Below are 10808 nucleotides of genomic sequence, written 5' to 3' on the forward strand. Positions count from 1 at the left end.
CTGTTTTTATCTTATTTTATTTTTCCTTCCCTTCACCTATGTTCATGTGTTTTGTTTCTTAAATTCCACATATGAGTGAAATCATATGGTATTGGACAAATTTTAAATTTTTAAATTTCTGTTTGCTCTGCTAGCCTTTTTGTATTCCTTTCCTTAAGCTATTGAGGAAGGTATTCACAGATCCTTTATTTATTTATTTTTTAAGATTTTATTTATTTATTTGACAGAGAGTGAGAGCACACAAGTGGGGGGAGCAACAGAGGAAGAGGGAGATGCAGGCTCTCCACCGAGCAGGGAGCCCAATAGGGAGCTCACTGGGATCATGACCTGAGCCAAGGCAGATGCTTAATGGACTGAGCCACCCAGGCACCCCCACAGATCTTTCTCCTTTTTTTTGGTGAAAAATTTTATATTTAGATTTAGCCAGCTGGACTCAGTTTAGATGATCCCAATTTTGTTGGCAACATCCAAAGCATCATAGTCAGGAGCCAGTGGAACATATGCCTTCTTCTCTCCATCAGGCCTGATCAAGGTGTTGACCTTGGCTACATCAGTGTTGTAGAGCTTCTTCACAGCCTGTTTGATCTGGTACTTGTTGGCCTTGACATCCACAATGAACACAAGTGTGTTGTGGTCTTCTATTTTCTTCATGGCCGACTCAGTAGTCAGGAGTAACTTGATGATGGCATAGTGATCAAGCTTGTTTCTCCTGGGGGCTCTCTTTCGAGGATATTTGGGCTGCCTTCTGAGACGCAGTGGGAATGTAGGTGACGTGCAGATCTTCTTTTTTTTGTGACTATGGACGCCTTCAGCACCACTTTCTTGGCCTTCAAAGCCTTTGCTTTGGCTTCAGTTTTGGGAGGGGCAGGGGCTTCCTTCTTAGCCTTTTGCACCATCTTTGTAAAAGGGCCCACAGATCTTTTAAAATACTATATTTTACCCCAGAGATATTTTGTTTGTAGATAAATAGCAGGTATATTCTAGAAGTCTCATTTTAGTTCCTTCCTTTCTCCCTCCCTCCTTCCCTCCCTTCTTTCTTTCTTTCTTTCTTTTTTTTTTTAAGGTAACTGAAGAGAGTTATTCTGATTAAAGGTTTAATATATAGTGATCTTTACACTGTGAAGCTTTGAAAAGTGTTAGTTAAATGGCAGTACCTTGAAATTATAAGTAAAATGATAGTGGCAGCATATTCTTTCCTTTTGACGTGTGGTCATTGTAAAAACAGCACAAAACTAGTTGAATGGCAATGTTTTTAAATGACCACACATCCCATTACCCTAAGAGAACAATCTGTGTCTATTTCCTTCTAGTATAAGTTCATGCTCTTAAATAAACTTGCAATCACAGTGTATGTGTCTGAGTGTGTGGTATTTGATAAAGGGAAATACCATAATTTATGTATTTAACCATTTCCCTATTAGACTTCTAGGTTGGCTCTAAATTTTTTTTATTCTAGAAAATGTTCTTACAACATAATAAATTTTTTTCAGGTATATGACTTATTTGTATAGAATTATGTCCTTATGACAAAATAATGTTAGAGAAATATTAAGTTAAAAAAAAAAACAGTATGAGCATTATGGCTCCTCATTGCTGTATTACTTTCCAAAAGGAAATGTGTATGTGTGTGTATATGTGTATAAAATATAGCAGTATATATTTTAGGATTTTATCTGAAAATGAGTATACCAAAGATACGCTTTTTTCAACTTATATTATCTAACCAAGAGTACATATTGAAATTAACTTTACCAATCCTACTTTTGTCTTCTTCATTATTGTCATCTTTTTTTTTTTTTTTAAGCACAATCAGTTAAGAGACTTGGATGTACTGTTCAGGATTCAATTTAAAAGGAGAGTGTCCATTCAAGGCCATAATGAGATATTGGTTATTGTTAAAAGGCTAAATGCCAACTAGTTTTCCAGTCTGGCCAATTCAGCTTTATTGCCTTCTGAAAATGGATATGTTGAATTTATTAACTTGTCTAGAGCTACAACCTACTAAATGTACTTGTCATATTTTTCTCAGTCATGGGATAACTGAATTAAGCTGCAACCAGACATACTAATAATTGTAGTGTTCCAAGAAGGATAACCAAGAAGAAAAATACTTGGTTTGTAGCAGGTAGGGATGAGAGCGGCTTCATCTATTTTACCAATTTGTCTCTACTACCCTCTAGTGGTATCATAGTCACAATATCCTTTACAGCATTGCCTCCAGATTACTAATACACCACGTATACAGAGATTTATAAATTTCAGCTTTATGGAGTTGGTCCCAGCGTTAGATATGATAAACTCCTGGAGGGAATTACCTTTCTGCTGCCATTCTTGCCCTCTCTTTCCCACACTCGTCCTTTCTGTATAGTACTGCCAGATTAACCTGTTTAAATACAAAATGTGATCCTGTCACTCCCCTGCTCAATCAAACCAAGAAACCTTTAGTCCTTCCCCTTGGATTGTTGGAAGTGCTGTAGGTAAACTTCCCTGCAGTGACTTCTAAAACCCTTCACAATAGGAATCTAACTCTTCTTTCCCCTCTTCTGTCTCTTTATCTCCTATCTCACTTTACCCTCCAGCCAAATCCAAACCTGCCCCACTGTTTTTCCTCTTTCTGCCTAGAATGTCTCCCACCTAATCATTCCCACCAACGTCCTTCTTCCATTTCTCTTTGCCAAAGTTGGGTTTATATTTCAAAAATTAGTTCAAATGCACTCTTCATTCAGCTTTACCAAACTCCCTTCGTCAATCCTTTGCATGCCAGGTGCCTCTTTGACACTGTGCTGTTTGTTGCATATGCTGTGTCCTTCCCAGATGTTCCGGGCAGGCTCCTCTCCTTCAATTCCCATTTAAATGGATAACATCAGCTTTTTCTAGAGAGAGAATGAGCACACAAGCAGGGGAAGGACCAGAGGGAGAGAATCTCAAGCAGACTGAGCGGGAGCCTGATTCGGGGCTTAATCTCAGCACCCTGAAATCATGACCTGAGCCAAAATCAAGTGTTGGCTGCTTAACTGACTGAGCCACCCAGGCGCCCCAATGATCCTGAATTTTTAACTACTGTGATGGTACAGCCATTCCTGGAGGGCTTTTTGTTGGGAGAGCACAGCTTCAATAGTTCTCCTCCTGCCTCGCATTCTTTTTGCCACAATTTTTAAAATTTAAATTCAATTAATTAACATGTAGTGTATTATTAGTTTCAGTGGTAGAGTTCAATGATTTATCAGTCTTATATAATATCCAGTGCTTATTACATCACGTGTCTTCCTTATTGCCCATCACCCAGTTACCTCATTCCCTCCACCTCCCGCCCCTCCAGCAACCCTCAGTTTGTTTCCTATGATTAAGTGTCTCTTACGGTTTGTCTCCCTGACTGATTTCATCTTGTTTTATTTTTCCCTCCCTTCCCCTATGCTCCTCTGTTTTGTTTCTTAAATTCCATGTATGAGTAAAATCATATAATTGTCTTTCTCTATTGTATATATAAGCCACATCTTCTTTATTCATCTGTTGATGGACATCAGGACTCTTTCCATAGTTTGGCTATTGTGGACATTGCTGCTATAAACATTGGGGTGCAGGTGCCCCTTCAAATCATTATGTTTGTATCTGTTGGATAAATACCTAGTAGTGCAATTGCTGGATTGTAGGGTAGCTCTATTTTTAACTTTTTGAGGAACCCCCATACTGTTTTCCAGAGTGGCTGCACCATTTTGCATTCCCATCAACAGTGTAAGAGGGCTCCCCTTTCTCCACATCCTCACCAACATCTGTCCTTTTCTGATTTGTTAATTTTAGCCATTCTGACCAGTGTGACATTCTATCTCATTGTGGTTTTGATTTGTATTTCCCTGATGCCAAGTGATGTTGAGTATTTTTTCACATGTCTGTTGGCCATTTGTATGTCTTCTTTGGAGAAATGTCTGTTCATGTCTTCCTCCCATTTCTTGATTGAATTGTGTTCTTTGGGTGTTGAGTTTGATAACTTCTTTATAGATTTTGGATACTAGTCCTTTATCTGATAAGACATTTGCAAATATCTTCTCCCATCCTATTGTTTGTCTTTTGGTTTTATCAACTGTTAGCTGTGCAAAAGCTTTTTATCTTGATGAAGTCCCAATAGTTCATTTTTGCTTTTGTTTCCCTTGCCTTTGGAGATGTGTTTAGCAAGAAGTTGCTGCCTGGGTTCTCCTCTAGGATTTTGATGGATTCCTGTCTCACATTTAGGTCTTTTATCCATTTTGAGTCTATTTTTGTGTGTGGTGTAAGGAAATGGTCCAGTTTCATTCTTCTGCATATGGCTGTCCAATTTTGCCAACACCATTTGAAGAGACTGTCTTTTTTCCATTGGATATTCTTTCCTGCTTTCTTGAAGATTAATTGACCATAGAGTTGAGGGCCCTACCTCGCATTTTGAGTCTGTGGTTTGGGATGGGCTGTGGAAAGACTCAAACATGATCCCTGGAGTAGGAACAAGTTTTTGTTTTGTCTGTTGAATAAAATGGTCTACTTCCCTCTTTGAAAGTTCTTTTCTTTTTACTTGTTTCCCCATCTGGACCCTGAAGCTTTGAAAGGCAGGCTTGGGTCTGATTCTTGTTTGTATGCTCATTATTTAAGCCAGCACTTGGGACATAGTAAGGGCTCCATATAGTTACCAAATGTTGTTGAAACAGCAGATATCTTTCCCTTTTTGTCTATCTGGATGTGACATCACTTTACTTTGTATTCCCTTAGTATTTAGTTCAAAGTATCAGCTGAAGGAAGATATTTAACTAGTTAATCTAAAAGAAATGCCTCTTCTCAAGCTCAAGGAGGAAAGATAGTCTAATTCATCTTTGTATCTTTAGTGGCCCCCAAATAATGCCAGGTGAACAGAAAACACTCAAATATTTGGTGAGTGGAACTGAAAGAGTTTAATTTCTTGTCAACCCTGGGGTGCCTGGGTGGCTCAGTCATTAAGCGTCTGCCTTTGGCTCAGGTCATGATCCCAGGGTCCTGGGATTGAGCCCCACATCGGGCTCCCTGCTCTGTGGGAAGCCTGCTTCTCCCTCTCCCACTCCCCCTGCTTGTGTTCCCTCTCTCGCTGTGTCTCTCTCTGTTAAATAAATAAAATCTTAAAAAAAAAAAAAAATGTCCTGTCATCCCTGAAAGTGCCTGCCTCATTTTTGAAGAAAGAGTAAATTATGTTTCATCTGTATCATTTTAACAGTAGGAGTGTGTTACTGCCGCTCTGCTCTTTGGAATCTGTCAATTATAGTAAACATTTAAAATGAAGCAGAATATTCCAGGTGAAACCCCAGGCTTGTATCATTCTAGATGACAGTTTATTGAGTTAAATTAGAATTTCATTTGTTTAACACCATTAGAAAATAAACTTTTATATTAATTCCTTAACTTACTGATCCATAATCTGTTTGCCCTGGGACAACTTTACAAAGATGAAGATTTTTTTTTTTTTAAAGATTTTATTTATTTATTTGACAGAGAGAGACCAAGAGAGGGAACACAAGCAGGGGGAGTGGGCGAGGGAGAAGCAGGCTTCCTGTGGAGCAGGGAGCCCAATGTGGGGCTGGATCCCAGGACCCTGGGATCATGACCCTAGCCGAAGACAGACGCCTAATGACTGAGCCACCCAGGGGCCCCAAAGATCAAGATTTAAAGAATTACTTCTCACTGTAAATTTTTAGTTCGGCAGAAGGGCCTATTTTAGGCATAGGCAGTATTGTGATAAAATTTAAGGAGTCCCTAAAAAAAATTATCAAAAACACCTCAGAGATTCAACTAAAACAATAAACCTGATCATCTCAACAGCCCCGCTCACTTCTCCTGGCTCCAATTATGTTTAAAATTGTTTGCAGTTTAACAGTTAGACTCACCATGAATCTCATGAAGCTTAAGTGTCAGGATCCTGCCTTAGCACAGGCCCCTTCCAGGGCTCTGAGACAGGTGTTCACATAATCATAGATTTTTGAAAAATGCATAAAATAAGGTAGGTTAGCCACAGGTCTTTAAGGCTGTTGTTTCTTTCCAGTTCAACTCCCCACTAGTCGCCATTTCCCACCTGCCCAGTGGTACTGACGGGACCAGAACATTGTGGGGATTCAGCTTAGGGGAATTTGAGCTGAGGATACAGTTAGTTGAGGGTTAGTGGTATCTAGTTATTTATCCCCAGCGCTTCCAAGTCTTTGCCAGCAGTCCTAATATAGCAACAGCTTCTGGAAATACTCCTTCTACCCATTCTGTGAATTCTCTTGGCATGTGGAAATAAAGGTATAGGGTCAGAGATCTTATCTGAACTGGAAGTAAGTGGGTCGTGGGTAATACAGGAGAAGCTAACCTGTGAGAAATTCTTCCAATTAGCAGATGCGTAAAATTATATCATTACCTCATCCAAACTGAACTTCTCTTGTGTCAGGAATGCACTTATTTTTTTTTTTTATTAAGATTTTATTCATTTATTTGACAGAGAGAGACACAGCAAGAACAGGCACACAAGCAGGGGGAGTGGGAGAGGGAGAAGCAGGCTTCCCGTGGAGCAGGGAGCCTGATGTGGGGCTCGATCCCAGGACCCTGGGATCATGACTCTAGCCGAAGGCAGATGCCTAACAACTGAGCCACCCAGGCGCCCCAGGAATGCACTTATTAACACAGCATGAACAGCTATAAATGCATCAGACAATTTTTGGAATCTGGAATCTTTAGAATGTAGGGCATAAGCTTAGAGCAGTCACAGAAACAGCTCATATGTGAAAGAAACTTGATAAATGTTTTTTCAAATTTAATAGAAATTCTAAAAATCTACATGATGTTATCAATAATGAGGTAAGAAGTCATAAAAACTTTTTTGAAATAATTAATCATAATAAGAAGCCAATTCGGATTAACCATGTTATAGGAAAGACTGAATTATCTTTTTTCTCTTCATAGTAAATATTACAAAATTATGTTTCATATAAAGAGACAAAGATAAAGAATTTGCCAGCCAAAAGGATGAATAAGCATTTAAAATATGGATTCCAAAAGTTGTTGCTCCCCAAAAATGTAGGACAAAAAGCATTATAAGGAATATGTCAGGCAGTTAATAAAAATATAATTTTCTATGAATTTTGTGATTTTATGGCACTTTTCAACTTTTAAAATTTTGTAATTTTACAATTTCTTATTCTCAAAATATATTCCCTATTGCACTGAATCTAGCATTCTTTTTCTTTAAAAGGGTCTCCAAATGATAAATACTTCAGGCCTCCTGGAACCTACATCTACCTTTGTCCATCTACGGCCACATGGATATTATACTGGTACCTCACAATCAACATGCCCAAATCAGCATTCCCCCCGCCCCACTCCCTGCACTCCCTCCCCACCATAAGTATCCCTCAGCCTCTCTCCAGAACTGTAGTTGCATCCACCCATTGTCAAACACAGACCCTAGTCATCCCTCATGACTCTTTCTCCTTTAGTCAACACACCCAATCCACCCCTCAGGTCTTATAGTTCTAGCTCCTCAAAATAGCTCATTATCATTTCCTCCTTTTCAAACTGACCACCACTGCCCTAGTTCAGCCCGTGTTGGGAAAGATGCAGAGCCCTCCACTGGTCTCCTGGCTCTGATGCTACCTCATTGTCCCTCCTCAGATCTCTTCAGTGACTTTTCCCTCCTAATCCCACATCTGACTTTGTCACCTCCTACTCACATTTTTTTTTTTCAATTCCATCCTCCATCCAGATCCTTTGGTGGGACCCTGAAAGGCCCTCCCAGGTATGGATATTGCCTAACTCCATAACATCATTTCTCTGATCCTTTCTCTAGCCCCCCAAACTCCATTTATGTTCCAGGAATACTGAATTAATTTCAGTCCATCAAACATGCCTTATTATTTCTTCTCAGTAGACCATAAATCTCTCTTCATGCATGTGTCTGCTTGGCAAACTCTTCATTCCTCAAGTCTCAGTTTAGAACCTACCTCTGCTGTGAAGCCTTGCCTGACTCCTCTGCCCTCCACCACACTCACAACTACTCCTAGCAACCACCATGTTCTGCAAAGAGCAGCCTTTACTTATTACACTGTAAGCATTTGCTCCCTACCTATATGGGATGACACCTATCTGATCACCTGCTCTCTTTGATCCTCATTGGTTGATGAATGAATTTCTCCTCCCTACCCCATCCCTGGTTCCTGAATTTCCAGTGAAAGATTGAGATAAGTTGACACAGGTGGATTTAAAGTATGGATGCCAAAAGCTTACCTGTGATTTCTCTTTCTGTCTCTTTAGTTGGAGGAATGAGTGTGGGAACATGTAGGTTATATATGAAAAACTTTTACTACGGAATTGTTTGAACATTTTACAAAAAAACACATTACTTTTCTAATTAGAAAAATGCCTAACTCAGGAACAGCCGTGATAGTTCCATGTTTTCAGCTGTGATGAAAAGATCTTGAAACTTCATGTCTTGCTTTTTTCAACCACTTTACTTTCTGAATTATGTAAAGGGAGATCAGTCTTCTCCTTTTGAGTAAGTTTTTCAGCAGCTTCTATGAATTTTATCCAGTAGCAAAAAAGAGGCTTTGGCCTCATCCATCCATCCATCCAACCATCCATCCATCCATCCATCCATCCATCCATCCATCCATCCATCCATCCATCCATTTTTAGGCGAGGTGATATATTCCCATGGTTCAAACTTCAAAAGATAAAACATTCTCCCTCCCCCCCTCTGTGCCCCAGGCACTCCTCCTCCAGGCACATTGTTATTTGCTGCATCTCCTTCCAGGCTATTTTATGTATTTACAAGCAAATGTTTCTTAACATTTTTATCTGAAAAAATACTTGTTTTAGTCAGCTTGGGCTGTCATAACATAAACTGGGTGGCTTATACATCAAAAATGTATTTCCTCACAGTTCTGGAGGCCGGAAGTCTGAGACCAAGGTGCCCACATGGTGGGTTCTGGTGAGGCTTCAGGGTTTATAGATGGCACCTCCCTGCTGTGTCCTCACAAGGAGGAGAGAGAGTGACCCAGTTCTCTGGTTTCTCTTCTAATAAGAGCACTAATCCCATAGTGAGGACTTCACCTTCATGATCTCCTTTAAACCAAATTATCTCCCAAAGGACCCATCTCTAAATACTATCACTGTGAGGGGTGGGGCTTCAATATAGGAATTTGAGGTGGAGGGAGACATAATTCAGTCCACAGCAATATTGGTTTCTAAAAATAAAACAGAACAAGCTTATATGCAGCGCCAACTGCTCTTTTTCTTCCTAAATGGAGCTTACCAAAATATAAATATGACATTTTTTGTAGCACATCGCTTTCCACTCTCTCCTCTTCCGTTGTTTTTTCATAGCACTTAGAGAATAGTTCTAAAATAGTTCTGCACCTTTCCTGTGCAACCCCTTAGGACAGTATTCAGGGCTCTTCAAGATTCTCATTCCAAACTCTCTTCCCTGCTTAACACTGGGGGACACCCTGCACCCTCCAATGGCGGTGCACCTGCAGACGGCATGCACCCTCCAATGGCGGCACCCTGAATGCCCTGGGCAGACTTTAAGTGCTTACCTCATGGAATTTCCTGTTTGGAAGCTCCACCCCACAATTCTTTCTCCAATGTCTGTTCGAATTAGTAATTTGCCCCTCTATGTTCTCATCTCACTTTATAGCGTAATTTACAGTGTAAATGCCAGAATAAAATTCTAAGTAATCATGTGTTCTCCCACCTCCAACACTTACAGCAGGAATTGTATCTGATTAATTTTGTGTCTGTAAAGTACTTTAGAGACGCTAAATTCAAGTTGGCCCGAAGAATTAATAAACTGTATTTGCGAAGACGATAGCACGAATTTACAATAACCCCTGAAAGTTTAAAAACAAAGGTAACTGAGTTAAATTGAAAAATCTAGCATCGCAGCTGTGGAAGCTTGTGGTCTTCTTTATGTTGAATGTAGAATGGATATAATGAATTACTAGCTGTTTTTAGATGCTATAAAATGAACGCCTCGCTAAGGCATCCCAGAGATGAATATATATATATGTACTCATTAAAATCAGTACCCTGAACTGGCAGAGAACAGTTTTCTTCCCTAGAGCACTTCTCTGGGGTAGTCAGTTTTCATTTAAAATGTGAATTTGGGATTTTAAAAGTAAATTTTAAAAGTTCTTAGGTTTGGGCAGAGATTTCAGAACCCCCTACTTCCGATGTGAATCCCAAATATTCTCTGTCACCTAGGAGCATAAAATTGTTAAGGCCATGCGTTCATACCACAAATAGTGCCAGATGACAAATGCTGCTCCCTGTGTAAAAGGGCACTAAACACTTAAATGCATGTGATATACTAGCTCCCTTCTTTATCCTAATGTGGGTCTTTTTTTTTTTTTTAATGGAACACGTCACCAATTTGTGTCATCCTTGGGCAGGGACCAGGCTAATCTTCTGTGTATAGTTCCAGTTTTACCAACTGTGCTGCCCAAGTGAGCACCTAATCTGGGCCTTTTAATAGTATTTTGTAGAGTTCATGGTAATCAGTCTTTGTCCTACATCCCATTAAGGGTGGTGCAAAGAGAAGCCCTTATTAGGCGACTCTTCTTATCATTTCTATTTTACTCTTATTTTCTTAAAAACTTAAATAATGATGTTCAAGCACAGACATCTCTCTTAAGGTTATGGTGGAGGGCAATGAGAGAGAGAGTTTTTGATACTCTTATTATTTAAATAATTTAGATCCCTTTTTTTTTCCCTCTCCTGGAATTGTGAATTTTGTTTTAAAAAACAACTAAAATTCTGATGTGAAATATTTTAAAATTTAAAAATGT

The 10808-nt window shown here is 39.4% G+C and overlaps 1 non-coding gene and 1 pseudogene across 1 annotated transcript; both read right to left on the reverse strand.

Moving 5' to 3' along the window:
- Positions 1–438: 438 nt before the first annotated feature.
- Positions 439–896, reverse strand: LOC118019299 (annotated as a pseudogene).
- A 9473-nt stretch (positions 897–10369) lies between these two features.
- Positions 10370–10474, reverse strand: LOC118019738. Its single transcript, XR_004681741.1, has one exon. It is a non-coding gene; the product is annotated as a U6 spliceosomal RNA (small nuclear RNA).
- Positions 10475–10808: the final 334 nt, after the last annotated feature.

Source organism: Mirounga leonina, unplaced genomic scaffold (genome assembly GCF_011800145.1).
Source record: "Mirounga leonina isolate KUSES-001 unplaced genomic scaffold, KU_Mleo_1.0 Mir_108, whole genome shotgun sequence".
Lineage (NCBI taxonomy): Eukaryota > Metazoa > Chordata > Mammalia > Carnivora > Phocidae > Mirounga > Mirounga leonina.